The sequence below is a fragment of the Giraffa tippelskirchi genome, chromosome 10 (assembly GCF_054371585.1).
Source record: "Giraffa tippelskirchi isolate mGirTip1 chromosome 10, T2T-mGirTip1v1.2.pri, whole genome shotgun sequence".
Taxonomy (NCBI): Eukaryota; Metazoa; Chordata; class Mammalia; order Artiodactyla; family Giraffidae; genus Giraffa; species Giraffa tippelskirchi.
Genome location: NC_137284.1, coordinates 32,155,630 through 32,180,887, shown reverse-complemented (window position 1 = coordinate 32,180,887; position 25,258 = coordinate 32,155,630). Strand labels below are relative to the sequence as shown.

General features: G+C 39.4%; 1 long non-coding RNA gene across 11 annotated transcripts in view; it reads left to right on the top strand.

Annotated features, from left to right (window-relative positions):
* The window catches only part of LOC145524755 (uncharacterized), a 402,061-nt gene that overhangs the window by 74,550 nt on the left and 302,253 nt on the right, over positions 1-25,258 (top strand). For 3 of the 11 annotated variants that reach the window (XR_014067811.1, XR_014067805.1, XR_014067807.1), the window contains one exon: positions 13,556-13,621. The exons of 6 other annotated variants lie outside the window; for them this stretch is intronic. This is a non-coding gene — a long non-coding RNA (uncharacterized LOC145524755). Of the gene's footprint in view, positions 1-7,961; positions 8,023-8,805; positions 9,897-13,555; positions 13,622-25,258 lie in introns of those variants that run through there. 2 more of the 11 variants (XR_014067808.1, XR_014067814.1) reach the window with 2 other exon arrangements.

The following is a 25,258-nucleotide window of genomic DNA, read 5'->3' as shown; positions in this document are numbered from 1 at the left end:
TAAATTTAAATCTGATTGATTTTCAAAAAATTTTAACCCTTCTTTCCCCCCACCCCATTCCACTCTCTCTCTTGCTCTTTCTCTCACTTTTCCTTTTTTTAATTTTTAAAATGGGGATGATAATAGCAATGTTCCGGTTCCTATATTATATTGATTAAATAAGCTAATAAACGCAAAATATATAAAGTATAATGCTAAATAGGTGGTAAATAATATTTGTTTCTATTATCATTAAAGGCATCGCCATTATCATAATTCAATAAAGCATTCAAGTATTAAAGTAACTATTACTTATTATTACTTTAGTATTAAAGTAACTATTACTTTAGTATTAAAGTAGTATTTATGAAGAATCTACCATATGCTGGACCTCATATTAGATATTTTCTAGATCACTGCATTAATGCTCAGATCAGCTGTGTAACAAAAGATGGTGTAATAAAGCCAGAGATCATGGCTTTACAGCCAGAAACATTTAAATTCAGATATTAGATCTGCCACTTATTCTCTATGTGACTTTGGTAAACTGCTCATCATGTTTGTCAGTTTCTGAATGCATTTGTGAAACTGAAACAACCATTATTAACTTGTGGTGATGATATGTAGGGTAATACAAGTGTCTATTAACATGTGCGGAGAAGGCAATGGCACCCCACTCCAGTACTCTTGCCTGGAAAATCCTATGGACGGAGGAGCCTGGTGGGCTACAGCCCATGGGGTCGCTAAGAGTCGGACACGACTGAGCGACTTCACTTTCACTTTTCCCTTTCATGCACTGGAGAAGGAAATGGCAACCCACTCCAGTACTCCTGCCTGGAAAATCCCGGGGACAGCGGAGCCTGGTGGGCTGCTGTCTGTGGGGTCGCACAGAGTCGGACACGACTGAAGCGATTTAGCAGCAGCATTAACATGTGCATGTATGACTACATGTATACAGTGTATGTATGTGTGTGTATGTTTAGTTTAAGAGCTTAAATCATTCCTTAAATTTTAATTAATCATACTATTATCACCTTCTTATAATCATAAATGAGGAAACTAGACTTGGAGAAATTTCATGATATGCCCATGTTCACATCAAGTTGTAGAACCAGCATTCAAGGTCAAGTGAACTTAAGTATCAAGGCTTCTGTTTTCTGCACTTCATAGTAATGGTTCAGACAGTGTCTTTGCAGAGAATTCAATGTGGAATGAAGTTGAAGAAAATCAAATGAATACTCTCTACTTTTTACAAACTTAAATTTCACAAGTCCCAGTCTGTCTTAAAATAAAATTGCTTTATATTGGTTATCTCTTTGGGTCACCTACTGTCCTTGATCCATCATTATTTTGGGGGACTTACCTGGGCATAACCTACTTATTTCACCAAAGGGACTGCTGTTTTTTGGTAAAGGCTAGCAGGCAACAGGATAGAAAACAAAGGGAAATTTATAAACAAATTAATACATAAATAAAATTCTACTTTTCCATTTTTAACCTAATATCTAGGGGGAAAAAATCAGAAAAATCAGAGCAGAGGGTTTCATAAAAGTACAAAGGCCTAGGATTTGCATTGATCTTAATATGTATTGATCCAGTATCAAGAACTTTACATTTATTAATTCATTTAATTCTTACAAGAATCTAAGAGATTGGTGTAATCTTCATTCCCATCTGACATATAGAGAGGTATCTTATTTGAGATCATAGATCATATAATATTACCAAACCAAACTCTGATTCATTTGCCCAAAGTGCAACAAAGTCAATCTACTGACAGTGGGTTGTGATGAAGGAAAGTACTGCGTTCATTTGCAGGGCACTAAGAAAGGAGAATGGGCAGCTAGCACTCAAATGACCTAAGTCTTCTCAGTATCTTTTGGGCAAGCGTTTTTAAGTGATAACACTCAGATTGAGGGGCCCAGAATGCATGATCAGCTCATGGATTTTTGTTGTTTTTGTTTTGATCACTTGGTGATAAAGTAACAAGCTAATGTTTCAGTCATCAGTCTTCTGATTCCAACCAGTCTGAGGTCTTCATGCTTGTGATCAGCATGTAGTCACCATCTTCCACTGGGTGGGTGAGGGGAGGGAGGTCTTGGTTTCTACAAAGCAACTCAGAGCTGTGCATCAGATTGTTACCTACATTCCTTGAAGAGGGACTAGGAATCCTGTGAGTCTATTGTTCAAGCTATTATTACTTTTCTTGCTTGAAACTGCTTTTCCTTTGTTTACTCATTTTCTCTCTTGTCTAATCATTAGCTGTTTCAGTCTGCACTTTGAAACTTATGGAAGATCTGGGAGACTAAATTGTTTCTTCTTACAAACAAGAAGCTGGGGACACTAAGGTGTCTATCACCAGGAAGGCCCTGCAGTATACCAATTTGTTTGAATAGCTGGTAAATGGCAAAGCTAGAACCTAAACCTAGGCAGTTATACTCTGCATATACTAGCCACTGGGGTAAATTAACCAGAATTGAAAGAGACACATGTACCCCAATGTTCATCGCAGCACTGTTTACAATAGCCAGGACATGGAAGCAACCTAGATGTCCATCAGCAGACGAATGGATAAGGAAGCTGTGGTACATATACACAATGGAATATTACTCAGCCATTAAAAAGAATACATTTGAATCAGTTCTATTGAGATGGATGAAACTGGAGCCCATTATACAGAGTGAAGTAGGCCAGAAAGAAAAACACCAATACAGTATAATAATGCATATATATGGAATTTGAAAGGTGGTAACGCTAACCCTATATGCGAGACAGAATAAGAGACACAGATGCATAGAACAATTTTATGGACTCTGAGGGAGAAGGTGAGGGTGGGACGTTCTGGGAGAATAGCATTGAAACATGTATATTATCATATGTGAAAGAGAACACCATTCCATGTTGGATGCATGAGACAAATGCTCAGGGCTGGGGCAATGGGATGACCCAGAGGGATGGGACGGGGAGGAAGGTGGGAGGGGGGTTCAGGATGGGGAACACATGTAAACCCATGGCTGATTCATGTCAGTGTATGGCAAAAACCACTACAATATTGTAAAGTACTTAGCCCCCAACTAAAATAAATAAATTTATTAAAAAAAAAAAGAAAAATAGGTTTATGCACTTTTTATTTCTAACATACTCTTTGCATAATTATAGCCATCATTATTTCAGCTCTGTTTAACTACTATTTGGTAGGTACTTGCTAGAAGCAAAGCACAACTTCACACACCAGAATAGGGAAAATAAAACAATACTGCTTAAGAATTGGGTAGAGATGGGCATATAAACAAAACAATGAAAATCAGAAGGATCAAAATTCTCAGTCCTAGGCTTTTCTCATCTTATATACTTTGTACCATTGGTGGGGGAGGAATTCTAGTTTGCAAAGCTATATTGCTTTCAACTAAAGCAAAAATTTATTGGGAGATTTCTTTCTTTTTTATTTTGGTAAGACCAGTTTGAGTCAAAATCAATATCCAAAAGAGCTCCAAAGAGAAAGAAATGTTCTCTGAGTATCAAATGTGTGAAAGGAGAATTCATTTCAGTAAGAATGGAGCCATCTCTGAGTGCAGCTTTAAGCAATTCAAGTTGTAGTTAAGCCTATTCAAAAGAGTATAGGGTTTCAGGAGAATCCGGGAGAGGAGAAAAAAGTCAACATGAGTCACAGTCTTCTCATGGCCAAATTCTCAATCCCTTTTCCCCATTAGAGCTGAATCAGTTGATTTCTAAACTGCAAGATACAAATAATTTCTCCACTCACCCTCTCATTGCTTCACTCTTGGCAGCTGGGATTTAATTAGGTTGTATTGTAACACAGGGACTCAAAAAAAAAAAACAAAAAAAAACAACCTAGCTTTTGCTTCTTCTTCTGTTTTTTTTTTAATATATTTATTTGGCTGCACCGGTTCCCAGTTGCAGCACTAGGGGTCCTCAATCCTTGGGGCAACATGCAGCATCCCTAGTTAAGGCACATGGACTCTTCAGTAACTGTATGTGGGCTCCTTTAGGTGCAGCACATGGAATCTTTAATTGTAGCATGCAGGATCTTCAGCTGTGGCATGCAAATTCTTAGTTACAACATATGGGATTTAGTTCCCCAACCAGAGATGAAACCTGGGCCTCTTTGAGAGCGTGGAGTTTAGACTTCACCTGGACCACTGGGGAAAGCCCTAAAGTCCCTTGCTTTTGCTTCTCTTGAGCTTTACCCCTTTTTTTGTGTCCCCTAGTTCTAATACCTGATTGATGTCTGATACGTTTTTGTCAATCACCTAATATCTTTGTCGTTCTGGAGTAGTGCTAGATTCTACTCCTAAAGGTGTATGCTCACAGGTACCACAGTCTTGGTTATTCATTCTGGGATTAGTTTGTCAATTCATCATCCCTTCGATTAAACCACAGGAATGAAATGAAATATAGACCCATTCTCCTAAGAGCTCAAAGTCATGTTGGCAAGATAGACGAGTACCAAGAGCAATTTGAGAATTTCATAGTTACATGATAGAGGGGTGTGTAGAGAGCCAGAGGATCATAGAGCAGGGATGCCTGATTCTGTCCCGAGGTTTAGAGAAGACATGTTGTAGAGGGGGGCTCTTGGGCTAGATTTTGGAGAACTGGTGAAACTTGCTCTTATGAGCAAAAGCAGGAACAAAGGAAATTTCATGTGGAGCGATAGTGTATGGAAAGTGTGTTAGCTGCTCAGTCATGTCCAAATCTTTGCAGCCCCATGGACTACATGGTCTACCAAGGCTCCTCTGCCCATGGGATTCTCTAGGCAAGAATACTGGAGTGAGTTGTCATTCCACTCTCCAGGGGATCTTCCTAACCCAGGGATTGAACCTGGGTTTTCTTTATTGCAGGCAAATTCTTTACCATCTGAGCCACCAGGCAGGGAAGCTCTAGTGTATGGAAAAGCATGGAAATGGTAAGAAATTTGACACGCTCAAGGCAAATAGACTTCTGTTGTGGACTAAAAGAAACTTTAAGAGGAGAGGCTAATATAAATCTTTAGAAAGGAGACTAGATTTAGTCAGGAACCAAATTCTGGAGGACTCCATCTTGAGATATGAATTTTGGAAACTTATTTCAAAGTCACAGAACAAACTTAGCTGAGGAACACGTGGTCATAGCTTGTATCAGGATTCTGCTTCTCCATATCCCGCTGTCATGACAAGAGACCTCTGAGTACACAATAAGAATTAGCAGAAGTGACCTTTAGTATTGGCTGTCTCATTAACTATGCAAGCTTAACCCACTATCTTAGCCTTTTAAGACCCAGTTTCATCAGTTGTAAAATTTGAAAATCTTCAACCTCCTAGGCTTGCTTTTGTAAAGTTAGTTAGCGTTAGTGTAAGTTGCTCAGTTGTGTTCAACTCTTCACGAAATACTAGAATAGAGTCTACTACTTCATGTAGCCTGCCAGGCTCCTCTGTGCATGAAATTCTTCAGGCAAGAATACTGGAGTGGGTTGCCATTCCCTTCTCCAAAGGATCTTTCTGGCTCTGGGATCCTGACCTCCTGCACTGCAGGCAAATTCTTTATTTTATTTTTTTATTTTATTATTATTATTATTTTTTAGTTGGGGGCTAATTACTTTACAATATTGTAATAGTTTTTGCCATACATTGACATGAATCAGCCATGGGTTTACATGAGTTCCCCTTCCTGGACCCCCCACCCACCTCCCTCCCCATCCCACCCCTCTGGGTCATCCCATTGCCCCGGCCCTGAGCCCCTGTCCCATGCATCGAACATGGAATGGTGTTCTGTTTCACATATGATAATATACATGTTTCAATGCTATTCTCCCAGAACGTCCCACCCTCACCTTCTCCCTCAGAGTCCACAAAATTGTTCTATGCATCTGTGTTTCTTATTCTGTCTCGCATATAGGGTTATCGTTACCATCTTTCAAATTCCATATATATGCATTAGTATACTGTATTGTTGTTTTTCTTTCTGGCTTACTTCACTCTGTATAATGGGCTCCAGTTTCATCCATCTCAGTAGAACCGATTCAAATGTATTTTTTTAATGGCTGAGTAATATTCCATTGTGTATATGTACCACAGCTTCCTTATCCATTCGTCTGCTGATGGACATCTAGGTTGCTTCCATGTCCTGGCTATTGTAAACAGTGCTGCGGTGAACATTGGGGTACACGCATCTCTTTCAATTCTGGTTTCCTCGGTGTATATGCCCAGCAGTGGGATTGCTGGGTCATATGGCAGTTCTATTCCCAGTTTTTTAAGGAATCTCCACACTGTTCTCCATAGTGGCTGTACTAGTTTGCATTCCCACCAACAGTGTAAGAGGGTTCCCTTTTCTCCACACCCTCTCCAGCATTTATTGCTTATAGACTTTTCGATAGCAGCCATTCTGACTGGTGTGAAATGATACCTCATTGTGGTGTTGATTTGCATTTCTCTAACAATGAGTGATGTTGAGCATCTTTTCATGTGTTTGTTAACCATCTGTATTTCTTCTTTGGAGAAATGTCTGTTTAGTTCTTTGGCCCATTTTTTGATTGGGTCGTTTATTTTTCTGGAATTCAGCTGCAGGAGTTGCTTGTATATTTTTGAGATTAATTGTTGGTCTGTTGCTTCGTTTGCTATTATTTTCTCCCATTCTGAAGGCTGTCATTTCACCTTGCTTCACCTTCAATTTGCTCACGGCAAATTCTTTACCATCTGAGCCACCAAAGTAGTAAACTTAATTATTTTAGAATTTGAATTCTCAATACCTTATATTGATCTGTTTATTCAGTTAAATAATATAGTAAGGACCTGTGATTGTTACTTTTGTATGTTGGCTGGACTCAGCTAAGGGATGTCTAGATAGCTGATACATCTGAGTGTGTCCGAGGGTGTTTCTGGAAGGGATTAGCATGTGAATCAGTAGACTGAGTAAAGAAGATTGCCTTCACCAATGTGGGTGGGCATCAACCAATCCACTGAAGAAATGGATATCAATAGAACAAATTAATAGAGCAAAAAGGTGGACGAAGGGCACATTGTCTCTTTGAGCTGAGCTATCAGTTTTTTTCTACCCTTGGATATCTGTGCTCCTGGTTCTCAGGCTTTAGGACTTGGACTTGATTATACCAGTCTTTCCTGATTCTTCAGCTTGCAGATGGCAGATTGTGGGGCTTCTTAGCCTTCATGACTACCAGGCAAGTCCTGTCGTGTGTGTATGTGTGTGTGTGTGTGTGTGTGTGTGTGTGTGTGTGTGTGTGGTTTCCCAGGTGACACAGTGGTAAAGAATCTACCTGCCAATGCAGGAGATGCAGAAGACATGGTTTTAATGCCCAGGTCGGGAAGATCCCCTGGAGTAGGAAATAGCAACCCACTCCGGTATACCTGCCTGGAAAGCTCCATGCACAGAGGAGCCTGGAGGGCTACAAGTCTGTGGGGTCGCAAAGAGTGAGACATGACCGAGTGAATGTGCATGCACATATTAATATATGATATTATTAATGTTTTAATATATCATTATTAATATATTATATTATTATATTGTTTCTGTTTCTCTGGAGAACCCTGACTAATCTAGCATCTACCCTGTGCCAGCTACTATTCTAGAGGGTACAGCAGTGAACAACAAAAAGTCTCTGTCCTCGTGGGCTATTATTCCTGCAGTTCCTAGCACATAGCAGGTACCCAGTGAATATGTGACAAATTAATGAATATGCATTATCAAGTTCCCACATTAATCCAGATTCATAAGTATCCCTTTGTCCATATAGAATAAGGACAGAGTAGCTCCCTTAAGCAGTTTGCTCTGATCTGAGCATTATGTTTAGCTTTGACAATGAAGGAGGGACCCATGCACATGCTCTGATATCATGAGCTATCTTTGCACTCTTGCTGTGGCATAGGCAGGGTAGTCTGAAGGTTTGCAAACATTTTCAGAGAGCTAGTTTTAACTGTTATTCAACTTTCTTTAATGTTTTATAGCATTGTAATTCTCTAAAATCATTGCAGGTTTTTTTTTGGCTTACCATTTAATCATCTGTCTTTTCCACTGAAAGTTTCATGAAAGCAGGTATGATGTCTGTCTTATTATCCATTGTATTACTAGTGCAGTATCTGGCTCATGGTAGTTTCTCAATACATACTTTCTGAATGTAAGTACTTGTTGCCCCTGCTCCCAGGTACAAGTCAGCTGAAAGTCACTGTTATAGAAGACATTTAAGCAGCAGATACGTGATAGGATTAGATGGCTTTAAAACTCCCTTCCCACCATGAATGCTCTGATTCTAAATTGTCAACCTCTAAAAAAACTTCTTTATCTTTGAGAGCAGTGCCATCATTCTAGATAGTTAGAAGATGGGGTGCAATTCCCTTTAGTAATTTGCCTACATAAAGTGGATTTTGGACAAGGGAAAAAGCAATGGTTAGGTGGTAAATAGCAATATTAGTAATGCTAGGCCACCTTCTAGGTTCCTGCACGAAATCAAATTGGTATAGTTTATATGGAAACTCTATCTGCTATGCTTAACTACTTGTAAGCTGTTAATATTTGCATATCACCATTGAATGTAGACTCTAGCAAGGTCATTTAACAGTTACAGGGCAGAAAGTTTCCATTTTGCTAATCACTTACAACTCTAATTTCACACTACATAAGTCCTTTTACTCTGGTCCATAGCCCTTCAAAATTCCATTCTAAAAATCCACAGGAAAACATCTGTTCACAATGGGCTACAAAGAACAGCCACTGACTCTCTGCTAAAGTCAGAAAGTTAAGGGCCAAAGTAAAACTTTGCACCATTTTTCTAATTCTCACCTCTATCTACCAGGACCTGACTGTTCTTTCCCTCCTCAGCTATCTACGTATTCAGTCGCTCAGTCCTGTCTGATGCTTTGTGACCCCATGGACTATAGCTCACCAGGCTCCTCTGTCTATGAGGATCTCCAGACAAGAACACCAAAGTGGATTACCATGCCCTTCTCCAGGGGATCTTCATGACCCCGGGATCAAACCCTGGTCTCTTGTATCTTCTGCATTGGCAGGCGGGTTCTTTACTACTAGTGCCACCTATCAGCTATCTGCTATTTGCCAGTTCCAAGTTTTCTTTCATTCTGTCTTCTGATGACTTCTTCACTGCTATTATGTCTCAGTCTTTTTCTTTTTGTTCTCAATTGTGCCTATCAACTCCAGCTCCAGGGCTCCCTCACAGCCCCTGGTGCCAGTAGTCAGTTGGAAACAAGTCTCCAGTTATGACTGTCACCACCACCACCACTTAAATTCCTCCAGTTCAAACCATGAATAAGAATCTTAACAGATTTCCAACCAATTTAATGCCCTATGGTCCTCCCCATAGGGAGAAAAACTTCAAAGAGATGGAGAGATCCAGAGGGCATGGGCTTCTTCATGACACTGTGTCCATTTAACAGATAAAAGCATGTTGAGTCTCCTTTCCAAATACTTAAAGGTCTCATAAATTTGCAAACTCTCCCCTCAGCCTTAGACTTCAAAGAGATGGAGAGATCCAGAGGGCATGGGCTTCTTCATGACACTGTGTCCATTTAACAGATAAAAGCATGTTGAGTCTCCTTTCCAAATACTTAAAGGTCTCATAAATTTGCAAACTCTCCCCTCAGCCTTAGCCAAAGAATTTGCTGCTGCTGCTGCTAAGTCGCTTCAGTCGTGTTCGGCTCTGTGCAACCCCATAGACAGCAGCCCACCAGGCTCCACCGTCCCTGGGATCCTCCAGGCAAGAATACTGGGATATTCTGCCTGTTTTCTAGGTGGGAAGCTTTGATACCATTTCTTTTTATAGAAGACGCGATGACACGGCAAAGAAAAAACGAAGTCAAGGAAATCAGACCAGTAAATCTGACCATAAAGTCAATAAGCATCCCATTTTCATAGCATTTAAACAAAATAAACAGCCTTGCACTCTGTTCTCACTCTGACATTCTGCCTCACTGATTTCATTTTCTTGGTTTTATTCACTGTCCTAAGGCAGGGTCAGGGAAGGACTATTCATCTGTTTCCTATTAAAGTACATTTGTTTGCAGCTGCATCATGCTTCTGATTCCAGAGTGATATTCTAATGTAATCTGATTTCTCAAATATATATGAATATTATCAGTTACCAATGAAACGTGGATTGTGAGAAGGCCATCACACTAACGCAAAGAGTCTCATTCTTTCTTTCTCCCCTCTGAATTTTTGAAGTTTTTATACATTTTTGGCATGTGGGCTAATTTCCTCCAGATCACATAAACACTATTTGTTGATATCAGAGCCTTAGCTTAATTCTGAGCTCCTGCTGGTACTGAAGAGGGTCCCTTTAATGAGGAATGGAAGCCAGATATAGAAGGGGTTTCACCACCAAGATCACAACACTGACAATTAGATGGAAATACAAAAAGCAATATGAAAAGCAATTTGCCAGTAGTTTTCAAAACATAGCTGTGATAGTCGTTCTGCTTCCTAGACACCGATTCATGGCCAACTGTGACAAACATTTAACTACTCCTTTCTCAGTCTAACTTCAAAAATCTCCTTCACCAACAAGAGGTATTGTTAACCCTGTCTATAACTGCATATCAAATCTCTCCTTTTCTTCATTCATTTGATTAAACCCTTGTTTTTAAACACATTCATTACCTAGGAGCCTCTTATTCATAAGAATAAACTTCTCAGAAAGTTCCTTCATCTCTCTAAATTCACTGCCCACCTATTTCCATAGTCTTTGGCTTGCGATCGGATTTCATCCATAGGGTACAGCAGCCAGGCACTGAAGGAAGGAAGGAGAGGGAGTTTGCTGCTGCCTGTGGGGCTGCTGACAGCTGTTTGATTACATCAGCTCAGCTCCTGTTGGCAGCTCTCTTTCTACAGCCCTTTCCTCACCGGGTTCTATAAGAGATGACGTTCATCCTTCAGTGCAGAGTGGTAATGGGTTCTACTGTTTTCAGCTCTGGGTATTTCCTTATCCCTTGTAATTTTCTTATACCTGTTAGGTAGTTAGAATAGGAAAAAGGAATCCAGAATGGCGGTGGTTAAAAGACAAGGAAGGGAAAAGCCCACGAAAACAGAACAAAAGAAGGTCTGAGGACCAGAGTGAGGACCTCAGGTAGAACAACGGCACTCCAGATTAGCTCTATTTACATAGGGCAGGCCCAGGGGGAGGAGAAAAAGACATATAAAAAGAGGAGCCAAAACTGGGCTGGGGCTTCTCTTCTCTTCGCGTCTTTTGGGTTGGCATGCCCTCATGCCTCGAGAATGTATTTTCCTTTACTTTCTAAATAAAACTGAGCTGTAACACGGAGCTGTAACACTGGTCCATTCGAGGGCTGTAACACTGGTCCATCTGAAGGGTGACACTGGTCCTTCTGAGGGCTGTAATGCTGGTCCGTCACTTCAAATTTTTGTTGCAATGAGACAGAACCGAAGAAATTACAAACTCACCCAGCATACCCCTTCCTCTACCTTTATACCCATATTTCTTTATTAAACCCTTTTCAAATAACCCTGATGTATGTCATACATTTCCTATTTGATCATGGTTGATATAGTTCTTCTTTGAATTCAGGGTCCTATGACCTTACTGATAGTCCTTCTGCCTCAACTTCCATATGCCCTGCACCCCTTTCATTCCAACCACCTTACTTGGCATTCCCTCCTGGTCTGCCAGTTAGGACTCAGCACTCCCAAACACCCCAGTTTATCAAAGATCATGGATACTTTAAGTATTTTCAACACCTACCCATTACACCCCCACTCCAAATCCCTAACTTGCTCTACATTATTATTTTTTTTTAATCCGTAGCACATGCTATGTTCTGACATACTATATAATTCAATTATTTATAACTATGATTTCTTTCCTATATCCCAACACTAAACACTCAACTCTACAGGGTATGGATCTTTGTCTTCTGATCACAGTTCTATCTCAAATTGTACCTGGCATATTGTAAGTGCTCACTGTATTGAATAAATAAGGTTTCAACTTAGAAATATGTACTTCAGGTCTTCCTAAATCCTTCTCCTTTACTTATTCTCTGCTCTCCTCCATCCAGGCTAAATGACCTCCCCATGAGCTTGCTTAAGCATCATGTACTTCTGCCATCATAAAATTTACCAGACTCTATTGCACTTGCCTATTTATCTCTCACATGAGACTGTAAGATCTGTGAAGGCAGAAATCATGTGTCTTTTTTACAAAGCCTAACTTAAGTCCAATATATTTTTGATGAATAATAGGTGGATGAATAAACAAGTGAAAAGCTGAATAATACTCACACTCTACTCTTATTACAAATAATGTCAATAATCCAATTAACTAACTGTTCTGGTTAGAGTGCTGTGGGAAATAAAAAGAGTGTCCCCACTTTGGTTTTCTAAAGCAGGATTATTAACAGTGGTGTTCAAAGAAGTTTTATCAAAGGAGGTAATAATACTGGAGCAGACACTGGAGGACAGTCTGAACTTATGAAGGCAAGTTTGGGGTTAGGGAGAGAGAGTCCCAGAGAGTGGCAAAAGCCCTTACAAATTGAGTGGCTCTCAGATAAGAGAAGCGATGTGGCACTGGGGTCCAGGGGCCTCCCAGCCAAAATCAGAGGTGAGGCTGCAGAGGTAGGATGGTAGCAGTTTACAGAAGGCTCTGCAGGCATTTAGACTTTATCTTAAACGTTAAAAGGAGGATGGGGGATTTAAAATAACAAAAAATAATCTTTACTGTCAAAATAAATCGTAACTTCCTTAATTTTCATATTCACAAAGGATTTCTTGCTTCATAATCCTACAAAGATTTGGATTTTACTCACTTGTGCCCCCCAAAAAGAAAAAAAGAATGATTTCAACTGAACCAATTATGATAACGATTTCACAATACATATAAATATGAAAATCAAACCATTGTGCTATATGCTTTAAACTTATATAATGATACATGCTAATCATTTCTTAATAAAACTGGGACAATGGTAAATTGTTCACTAATTAAAAAAAAAAAAAGATAAATACTGTCCCCATATGCAGGAAACCACTTTGCTTCTCTCTCATACAGATACTGCTTTTGTCAGTCTGAGAGGTTTTATGTTTTGCTTTCTCTTTATGCTCCTCTTGTCAGCATTTTTTTTTTTCCTTCAGTTGTACATTCCCACACTCATGCCTCTCATCATTCTATTTCCTCTGCCTGGAATTCTGTGTCTTCAAGGTATTTTCTTCACAGAAAACCTTTGCTCACTTATCATGACTGAATTCTTTTGCAAAGTCTTCCCCACCTGAAGGACACCATCAACTGCTCTGTCTTCTGTGCTCTGGCGGCATGTTTCTATCATAGCTAAGGATGATAGAATGGAAGTTATACGGACACATATCGGTAGGTGTAAGTGAAGACTAATGCCACCCTGGGATATTCAGCATGCTTAGCACATGGTAGATGGTAAATAAAAGAGTGTAACGTGAGATGCACAAGGTGTGGTCAGAGGAAGACATTGAAGGTGAATGTCTGAGATAAGGTAAGTACCCACAGCCATCAGGAGTATCCAGACAACCCAGAAATCACTTGTGATGTCTTGATGAAGAAGTGAATAGTAAGCTTCTCTTTCCTGTTCAGGTTGCCAATTTTCTCACCTAATACATGGTCAGAGGTAGAGTCTGGAACCAGGAAAGACGACTGGGAGTGAGTGAACCCTATTTAAATCTTTATTTTATTTTGAAAAATGCCTTTAAGATCTCTTAAGACTACACAATTGTAGATAAAATCAATACATAAATCAAAAGTACATTGAGCGATAGAAGCAATGGTAGTCAAAGAAGTGTATGTTGAGTAGTGTGAGAGAAAATTAAGATGTGGAAAAATAAATGTATGCAAGTTTCATCCAATATGAAGTTCCTAGGAGAAAAATATATGAAAGACAAAATTCTCTCACAAAGGCTCCACAGGGTGGCTATTGCATTTGAGCTTTGGGGATGACTGTGTCTCTTGGGGGAAAAATTTTTTCTAAACAAAGGGAAAGAAAAACACATATATTTGACTTACACTTCATTTGCTGACTCAGTTTTCTGTCATTGTTATCTGAAAACACCATTTTCTTGATTGCAGTTTAATGGAGAAAGAGAACATTTAGATTCTAAAACATTTACTGAGTGTGGGTGCACCAAGCCTCATGCTGGGTGCTTTCTAATTCATTATAATCTAATCTGTACAATGGTACAATATGCATGTGTGTGTGTGGGTGGAGGGGGTGGATGTTATCAGCCCCATTATTCCTGTAAGGGAACCTTCAGTTCAGTTCAGTTGCTCAGTCCTGTTAGACTCTTTGTGACCCCATCGACTGCAGCATGCCAGGCTTTCTTGTCCATCACAAATTCCCAGAACTTGTTCAAACTCATGTCCATCAAGCTGGTGATGCCATCCAATCATCTCATCCTCTGTCATCTCCTTCTCCTCCCACCTTCAATCTTTCCCAGCATCAGGGTCTTTTCTAATGAGTTAGTTCTTTGCATCATGTGGCCAAAGTATTGGAGTTGCAGCTTCAGCATCAGTCTTTCCAATGAATACTCAGGACTGTTTTCCTTTAGGATTGACTGGTTGGATCTCCTTGTAGTCCAAGGGAAGCTTAGATGAGTAATGCTTTCCCAAGATCCTAAAGCTCATTGACCACCAATGATGGGCTGCCAGGCAAAGTCTTAAGGTTCCAAGGTCTGAATTCTTTCCTGGAGGACAGTTGCCTCACTTTTCTCAGTCCAATGGTAAGGTCCTTCTGAATTTAAGTTTCTTCATTTGCAAAATGGGATGAACAGGGTATAAAAAGATGGTACCGACAATCCTATGTGCAGGGCAGCAAAGGAGACAGACATAAAGAAAAGACTTTTGGGCCCAGTGAGAGAAGGAGGGGGTGGGATGATTTGAGAGAATAGCATTGAAACATAAGTATTATTATGTGTAAACTAGATAACCAGTGCAAGTTTGATGCATGAGCAACAAGGCTGGTGCTCTGTAACACCCTGGAGGGATGGGGTTGGGAAAGAGATTGGAGGGGGATTCAGGATGGAGGGGATACATGTATACCTATGGCCGATTCATACTGATGCTTGGCAAAAACCATTGCAACACTGTAAAGTAATTATCCTCCAATTAAAATATATACAATTTTTAAAATTGTGTATAGTACTTGTAAGCAGCATTATACCAACTTTGTGGATGGGGGAATCCAAGCAAAGAGTGACTAGGGCCTTGTGCAAGGTTAGTTAGTTCAATCACTCAGTCATGTCTGACTCTTTGCAACTCCATGGACTGCAGCACACCAGGCTTCCCTGTCCATCACCAACTCCCAGAGCTTGTTCAAACTCATGTCCATCAAGTTGGTGATGCCATCCAACTATCTCACCCTCTGTCATCCCCTTCTCCTCCCACCTTCAATCTTTCTCAGCATCAGGGTCTTTTCCAATGAGTCAGTTCTTTGCATCAGGTGGCCAAAGTATTGGAGGTCGTGTAGAAAGAATTGGAATTTAAACTCAGGTTTACTTCAGAGTCTGTGCTTTTAGCAATTATATTGTTTCTTAGTATTTTATGTGATCTGACATGCAAGATTTTCATGAGGAGAAGGAATTAACATAGTTTTTGGCAAGTAAATATGGCTAATAAATTGCTGTTATTAGTATTACCGTTTTCATCTTTTCATTGACTCTCTCTATATATACACATACACACTCATATATGTATATATACACATGTATATATTAATATGTACACACACATACACACACACATACATATATATATATGTGTATATATATATATATGTATGTATACACATATGTATGATATTACACAAAAGTTAGGGAGAATTTTTTGGCCAACCCAATATAATGTGTAAGAAAGCCTAGGATAGTAGATTGTTTTTGTTACTTTTGCTTTTAAAATTATTGTGTCTAAAATAAATAAATTTATTAAAAAAAAAAAAAGAAGAAGAAAGGAAAAAAAAAAAAAAAGAAAATGTCTGAAAACCAGAGCTTTCCAGCCTCACTTCTGTGTGCCAAAATGCAAAAACATATGCTTGCCCCTTATTTTTTCCTTTTTTTTTTTTTTTTTTTAAGTAGAGAAATTAGCTCCTGTCAGACTGTTGCCTGCTCTGAAAGCTGCATTACTAGTAATGGTAAAAAGCTTTGCCATTTCTGAGGAAAAATAGGGGGGAGAAAATCAGTCTATTTGCCTATTACCAAAGTAAATTAGAAACTGTTATTCACTCAAAAAAAAAAAAAAATTATTGTTACAATTGCTTCCAGAATGTCTTCAGTAGAACACGTTTCTTCAGATCCAAAAAATTTTAAAAATGTTTCACGATATGCACTTTAGCATATTAAATGTTCTATGAAGTCCTGCAGGAAGAAAAGCCATCTTATTATTCAGGCTAGGGTTTTGTGTGAGGTCTTCAGCCTGACAGTTGCGGATAACCTGAATATTATCAGTTCCTCCCATCTTCAATCAGCTGAGGCTTATCTGCATGCAGGGCACTACTGTGTTTTTCACTGAGAGTGTAATGTGGAGACCAAAGGCCAGTCCTAAAATCTGTGTTTCTCTTTCTGGGAAATGTACTTTGAAAAGTGTGCTGTATATCAGGTGGTTTCCCAAAGAGCAGTTAGGTAGAGTAAAGGCAATGGCATTGGCTCTCTTGTAGAATATCTGGCTTCCACTCTTCTGGCTTTGAGAAGGGACAGTTCTCTGTAGGGAAAGAGCACTTGGTCTCTACCCAGGGTCTTGTCGTTATTATCTCTGTGACCTGTGGTGACATAGACAACCTCTTTGAACCAAATCCTGGCATGATGCAGAGTTGTTGGGGGAATTAATCAAGACAGTGAGAAATGTTCTTACCACATGTTGCCTGTGTGGCAGCTATGCAGATAGTTTTAGACTCCTTCCCCTCCCTACTGAAAGATATTTCCGAATAAGCCACAAGAACAAGTAGATAGAGGCAGAAAGACTTTTACCTGCCTCATACATGTATGAAAAGAGAGGTCTAATTTTCAAATGTTCAAATTTACATCTGGCTTTGTCATAATGGTCAACATTGACTGATCTGATGACTGAACTAAGCAATTGCAAAGAAACTGGGTCTTCTAAAGGAAGAAAATGAAGCCATACCTAAGAAACACAGCACTTGAACCAGAATTTATATTTACATATGTCTTTCTGTTTACCTCTTGATTCCACTAGTGACCTAATCTCCACCCCAACTTTGGTTTGCTTTTAAATTGACTGTTTGCTTCTGAGTTAATTGATAATACCATTACTCATGTGTCAAGTGGTTACACACAGAAATCTAAAGTCCTGGCAAAGCCATGAACTACTTCTTATGCATTTGAACAATAGTCACCTCTTGTGAGCACCTACTATGTGCCACCACTAAAGCAGGACCTTTAAGTAAAACTGATCATCACATCCTCATAATTGCCTTTGTAGATGATGAAACTAAAAGTGAGAAAGGTCAAGTAACTTGACTAAGAATATACAGGCTTAAGTTTAATTTTTAGATGGTGTCATTTTCAAACTTTGAAAATAAAAGGTGATGGTGAAGCCACAGGCTATGTCTCTGCCACTAGAATGGATATGCCCTTTAAAGGCAGAAAATTCTTAAAGAGATGGGAATACCAGACCATCTGACCTATCTCTTGAGAAACCTGTATGCAGGTCAGGAAGCAACAGTTAGAACTGGACATGGAACAACAGACTGGTTCCAAATAGGAAAAGGAGTATGTCAAGGCTGTATATTGTCACCCTGCTTATTTAACTTATATGCAGAGTATATCATAAGAAATGCTGGGCTGGAAGAAACACAGGCTGGAATCAAGATTGCCAGGAGAAATATCAATAACCTCAGATATGCAGATGATACCACCCTTATGGCAGAAAGCGAAAAAGAACTAAAGAGCCTCTTGATGAAAGTGAAAGAGGAGAGTGAAAAAGTTGGCTTAAAGCTCAACATTCAGAAAACTAAGATCATGGCCTCTTGTCCCATCACTTCATGGGAAATAGATGGGGAAACAGTGGAAACAGTGTCAGATTTTATTTTGGGGGGCTCCAAAATCACTGCAGATGGTGAATGCAGCCATGAAGTTAAAAGATGCTTACTCCTTAGAAGGAAAGTTATGACCAACGTAGATAGCATATTTAAAAGCAGAGACATTACTTTGCCAACAAAGGTCCATCTATTCAAGGCTATGGTTTTTCCAGTAGTCATGTGTGGATGTGAGAGTTGGATGGTGAAGAAAGCTGAGCACCAAAGAATTGATGCTTTTGAGCTGTGGTGTTGGAGAAGACTCTTGAGAGTCCCTTGGACTGCAAGAAGATCCAACCAGTCCATCGTAAAGGAGATCGGTCCTGGGTGTTCATTGGAAGGACTGATGTTGAAGCTGAAACTCCAATACTTTGGCCACCTTGTGAAAAGCTGACTCATTGGAAAAGACCCTAATGCTGGGAAGGGTTAGGGGCAGGAGGAGAAGGAGATGACAGAGGATGAGATGTCTGGATGGCATCACCCTCTCGATGGACATGGGTTTGGGTAGACTCCGGGAGTTGGTGATGGACAGGGAGGCCTGGCGTGCTGCGTTTCATGGGGTCGCAAAGAGTCAGACATGACTGAGCGACTGAACTGAACTTAAAGGCCGAGGTTTCATCGTATTCATTTTCCAATGTCCGTTGCCTATTATTCAACTTAACACAGAATAGGTATCAGTAAATACATGGTAGGCAGCTTGGACAGCAATTGGAAGACAACATCTCAGGGCAAGTATTAGCACTATGCCTACCTTCTCTTCAGTTCAGTTTAGTTGCTCAGTCGTATCCAACTCTTTGCGACCCCATGAATTGCAGCACGCCAAGCAAAGAATAATATATTTCAGAAATACCATGCATATAACAAATAAGGGGTGAGGTGGGGTGGCAGTGCATTAAGAGCAATCTATACAGACCCTAAACTTTCATCTCCAAATCGAGGAATTCAGTTCTCATTCTAAAATTTCAGTTTACTTGGCTTGTCTGTCAGAGACAATATTCACAGATTACCATCAGGAAGCCCTAGAAGTATTTTCTTGTCCTCTTTCCTGCCCATATATTTAGGGTTGTGTATGCACCACTGCAGAACAATTCACTTTATCCAATATGGTCATGGAGGAAGGTATTTCCTCCTTGACCTTTACTTCTTTCTGAAGAATACTTATCATCTTGTAACCTTTCCTTTAGTAACCGGGAGAGAGCACAAAAACATTCATGAACTCAGAGGAAGGCAATGGGGGGGTTCAGAGAGAGCCTTTAAACTATAGCGAGATCTTTGGGTTTCACACTGAGCAATAAAAAGAAATTGGAGAGGTTTGAATAAAGGTATGGCATGACATGGCTTACCTTTCACAAGGACTATAGAAGTTGCTTTATGGAAGATGGACTTTAGAGCAACAGGAATAGTAGGGTACTCTATGGAAGGCTACTACAAAGCTCTGGGCAAGAGACAGTGCTGGCTCAGCCAGATTCCAAAATCGTAGAAGCAGAGATGGGGGGATGGGGACCTTTCCACTCTTCTCTAAGCTTTAGGACTTTGGAAAGGTACATGTAACCACTTCCTTCTTATAGCCTTGCTATAGGGTTCTATAGGGGCAATAAACTCCAAATGTACTTAAGCTTTTAAATTGAGGGTAGGTAGAAAAAGTGGAAAATCATTAGAAACCTGAGTATTTGGAAATGATTTGCCCATGACAGTAGTATGATCACTGAAAGCAGGTAACTTGCTTGTTGTGATTTTATTGTTTTTCCAGAGCTTGGCATGAGGTAAGCATTCAACAGATACTTGCTAAATGAAGGACAAATGATTCAGAATGTCATGTAGAAACAATTTATTAACAGAAAAGATATATAGTCTAAATTAACTTCAACTGTCTTGGCTTCTGTCTGAAGCAAAACCATAGACTATAGCCCACCAGGCTCCTCTGTCCATGAAATTTTCCAGGCAAGAATACTGGGATGGGTTGCCACTTCCTACTCTAGGGCTATACAGTGGGTTCTCATTGCTGTTGTCCCATATTGTTACACAGCTCATTCAGTCACATCAAAGGTCAGATTAAATTAGTTGTGAATAAGAAAGAAATTTCTGAAATTCATGGGCCTAGGATGTCTGATTATTTAAGAAACTTGATTGTTAGAATTTGGCAAAGTGGAGCGGTGGCCATCTGGTATTCTGCTGAAATGCCCTTTCAATTCATCTTGCCATTATCTTGGTTGGAGTTTAAATTTTAAGGCAAAAATACAAAGTATCATAATACATTGTTTATTTTGCTGGGGTAATTCAACGACTAAATAAAGAGAAATCTCTTCATTATTAGTATACTTCTTTCTTAGGTTATTTGCAACATTTGGGATTCTAGATAGAGAGGATATTGGTGCTTAAGATACCTTTTTGATGAAGTCCGGTGTTTTTACACTTCATGCAATACAGCTCAAAAATGGAAGTTAAAGACAATGTGGAAAGATAATTGGATATAAAGATTTATTAAGCAATTTCATTATTTATGGACATTGCATAAATTTTTACAACTTAAATAGAGATCACTGTTGTCCTTTTTATTCTTTCTCCAATTTATGATGTGCTGATTCCTCTCCATGTGAGAATGTTAATGTGATAGTAACTTAAAATCTTGGGAGAATATTTCTATTTTATTGATCTCTGCTTTAAAATGATTTCATGATTTATGCTGTCTTTCGGGAAATGGCCCTTGAGGATTAGACATCATTGGCACACTTCATGTTTATTTTCTGACTTGATCACACATTCTAATTAATTCAAGGCTATTTATGCTTTTTAAATAACTCATCATGGAAAGCAGTGACCCAAATCAAACACAGGTTTTCAATTCAGTGACCTAAGGTAAAGTCCCAACCCTGTCATTTACTAACTAGATGACCTTGAACAAGCCATTTTCCATCTGAGTTTCTCAGTCTGTTAAATGGAGAAAATAAGGCCTACGATGCAAGGTATTTTAAAAGAGATGACCCCAGCACATAGTAGGCACAGAATAAGTTCTCACCCTTCTCCCCTAGAGCTATCCCACAAAGGGTACATATGGGCTCCGGTCATTTTTATAACTTTTGAACAAGCAATTAATGGTCAAAAACCACTAACTTGGTTTGCTTTCCTGGTAATACAATTTATTTAAATAAGGAGGGAGAAAAAAAGTCCTGCTTGTGACAGTGTGAAAGGATCAGGCCATGTTAACATGAAATCAGAACAAAGTCCTCATTTGGTCACTAATTTCTGAAGTCCTTGAGCCAGAAAAATGCTTAGTACTAGGTCTTAAAAATGTATGTAATTGTCACTGCAAGCTCTCAGCTTGATTATGCAGAATTCTCAGTTAAAATGGAGAGTTCCATTCTCTTTCGTTTAGTTCAATAGATGAACGCGTGAGTGCTTATTCAACACCAGTGAGACCCTGGGCATGGCTCTAGTCCTGCAGACTCCTTTTTGCCTTTAAGAAGCTCCTAATGTAATCATGAGGGGACTGAGTCTAGACTAGAGTCACAGCATTTAGAATCGCCCTCCTCTGCAAGGAGGGGTTGGGTAGGCTAGCAGTGACCTGAAGACAGCAGCAGCAAATGGTGGCCCATATGCAAACATTCATCTCATAAACCAAGTCCTGTGCAACTGAGGAACAGCTGTTTTAAGATGGCTGTGCCTCCCTTTCCAAGTTCCTACAGAGAGGCTCAGCATTGTCTTTTCTCATTTAGCCCTTCCTCCCAGACTTTCCTTTTTTTAAATCTTCCAAAGTTATTTTTAATTTATTTTTATTTTTTATTGGAGTATCATTGCTTTACAATGTACAGCAAAGTGTATAGGCTACCCATATACATGTATCCCCGCTTTTTTGGATTTCCTTCGCATTTAGGTCACCATAGAGCTCTGAGTAGAATTCCCTGTGTTATACACTTCACGCATGCTCAGTTGTGTCCGACTCTTTGTGACCCCATGGACTGTAGCCCACTAGACTCCTCTGTCCATTAAATTTTCCAGGCAAAAATACTGAAATGGGTTGCCATTTCCTACTCTAGAGCTATATATACAGTGGGCTCTCATTAATATCTGTTTTATACATAATATCTATAGCATATATATATATATACCGATCTCCCCATTCATCCCACGTCCTCCTTTCCCCCTTGGGGTCTATATGTTTGTGTTCTATGTTTACGTCTCTAGAGTCTCTGAGTTGGGATTTGGAATCTGCAACCATGTTCTGACTTTTCCTTTTGCCTGTTCATGGCCCTGGAGCTCATCACCTTTAGCAGAGAATCATTGGATGGTATTTCAGGATCCCGCCACCTGTTTATATAAAAGTATAGACTGTGATTTGGATCTGAGAAGGCATCCTCCAGGGCTTGATGTCGTCTCATACAGGCCCACATTTTGAGACATATGACAAGTTATCATTTTTGAGTCTATGATTTGACATTTCATTGTTTCTTTACCTTATTGAAAATAATGTTGCTGAATTTTCCTCTGTAGTCTGTCCTTTTGATATTCTCAGTGTTTCAATGGAGAAGAGTAGAGACAAACCACCTTAATGCCACCATTTGATGGACTTGAATTTCAATTCTGGCTTTGCTCTGGATTATCTGCATTTGCATTGGCATAAATCATAAGATCTGAATCTCAGTTTTCTCATCTGTATTCTGAAAGTAACTACATGCATTTTAGGCTTCAGTGAAAAGTACAGATGCAGTGCACACAGGCACACCTGGCATTGCTTATTTACTTCAATAAACCGTGTAGCAATTTCTCTGAAGCAGAATGAACTAAATGTTATCACAGAGGTAGAACTTCCCCTTCATCAAAAATTAGCAATTGCAACAACTTGAGTGGTCTTTGATCTCATCTGTGTAAGGTTGGCTTCTAGCATAGCACTGTACAAAAATAGTTTTCACTATATTAATTCATTTAACACCTGGAAAAATGTTCTTGGGGAGATTTATGCTCCATTTTGCAGGGGAGAAAACTGAGGTATAGACAGGTTTAGCAAGATCAGTCACTTAATAAATGTCAGGGAACTCAAAGAGGAATTTTGGATTTCTCTAACATGATTGGGCTCTTTCAGCCATGCCACAACTATATTCAGAGCTGGGATTTTACTAAAACACTTGGAGGATTTCCTCATGAGAAAATATAAAGAACTCTAGGGCTAAGAAATGCTTTTTGACAAAAAAACTGTTTGATTATTTTGTTCACATAAGCCTGCCAACCCTTGTAAGAAACCGTTTCCTGCAATCCTCTATCTCTCCCATGACCGCTGTAACTATAAGACCCGGGAAGGTTCAGGAGAAATATCCTGAAATGCTGGTTTTCAGTTTAATTATGCTTCTGGTAGTGTGAAATTTGGACTATTTTCCTGCTCACCCAGTTGTGAGCATTTGCTGTCAAGTTTAGAAATTTGAATGAGCTTAGATGATGTTTCTATAATTTAAGCTCCTGTTCACAATCTCGATTCATTAGTGTTCAGTCAGTGTGGAATATTTATCGTGGTGCCAGGTACAATGTACATTATCAATCAAACACAGAAGGAAAACAAGGATTACAATGTGCAAGAAAAAAATCAGAGCCCTCGGGAGATTCACAGAGTTCTTTCTTTTTATATCCTACTTTCTCGAGCCCAACTATAATACAAGAATCACTTTTCTTCTTCGCTTCTAAGTTCAAGCATTGTATAAGAAAAATAAACTCATAAAACTATTCAACCTCTAGGAAAACTTTCTTGTCAGCTCAGGTTTACTACTTTATAACATATTTTATTTCCAATTCATATAAGTCAGGGCTATATTTACAACCAGTAGTTTTGAACTCACAAAAAGAAACAGATAATAACTACTCTTTACCTACAGACGTGTGTGTGTGCTAAGTTGCTTCATTCATGTTCTACTCTTTGCAACCCTATGGACTGTAGCCAGCCAGGCTCCTCTGTCTGTGGAATTCTCTGGGCAAGAGTACTGGAGTGGGTTGCCATGCCCTCCTCCAAGGGATCTTCCTGACCCAGGGATCAACCCGCAATTTGTATGTCTCCTGCATTGATAGGTGGATTCTTTACCACTGGTGCCACTGTGAATCCCCACTATTTACCTAGCATTTTAATATTTTTTAAGACTCTTTGCAAATATTTTGTTCTTTTGATTCAAAAGATTCATGTGAAATGGATATTATTAAAATTCCAGTGTAAGGTGATGGAAGCCAGGGCTCACTTGGCTCAAGGTCAAACAAGAAGTGAGAAATTTGAAGCCATTTGATGGCTGTATTTTGTGTTTTCCTATACCATATATCTCAGCCTAGGCCTTTTCCCACTAAACAAGTATTTCCTGATTCTGTTCATCATTGGGTTTCCATCTGGAATCTGAGATCTGTAAATGAATGAAACAAACTTAAATTGCTCTTTTTCTTTATTTGATTTATATTTAAGGAATATTTTAAAAGCCCCATGCACCGTGCAATCCTTTGAGTGTAATCTGTCAATATCTGCATTTTATAGTTGAGAAAAATAGGTTGACACAAGTTCACATGCCCATGACCCTATAGGAAGTGAATCAGTTCAGTTCAGTCACTCAGTCATGTCCGATTCTTTGTGACCCCCTGGACTGCAGCACGCCAGGCATCCCTGTCCATCACCAACTCCCGGAGCCTGCTCAAACTCATGTCCATCCAGTAGTTGATGCCAGGCAAGTGAGTGGTTAGACCTGAACACACACACAGGCAGCTGGCCTCCTGTGTCCCCAGAGCCCCTGTCCCCAGTCTCCCCTGCCACCTGTTCAATTCACTCCACGTGTGTTTTCATCACACCAAACTTCTTCGTCACCAGGAAGATGAAGAAAAAGGCAAACTCCTCTGGCAATGAGGGGATCAGAGTCCAATGTAAATTGTTAAGATTTTCATATTTCACGTGTAGGGCCACCATTTGGTCTGTTCAAGTACCAAACTTCCTGAATCTGAGACAAAAGTGGAAAAAAAAAATGCCTGCTTCCAGCAAAACATTATAATTGTTTCCATATTGAGTCATATTAAAATTACATGGGTGCTTTTTATAGGACCCCTCAGTAGGCTTTATTTCTGACCTAAAACTCTAGATGTGGGGTTTGGGAATTTTGATGTTTAAACTGCTGCATAATTTTTCTATAGGGTGACCAAATTTTAGAAAGCTGACCCAGGATATAGTCATATCATACCAAAAAATAAATAATAATAGTATACATATGACTATTATATATATGAGCATTATTACTTTAACATATAAAACA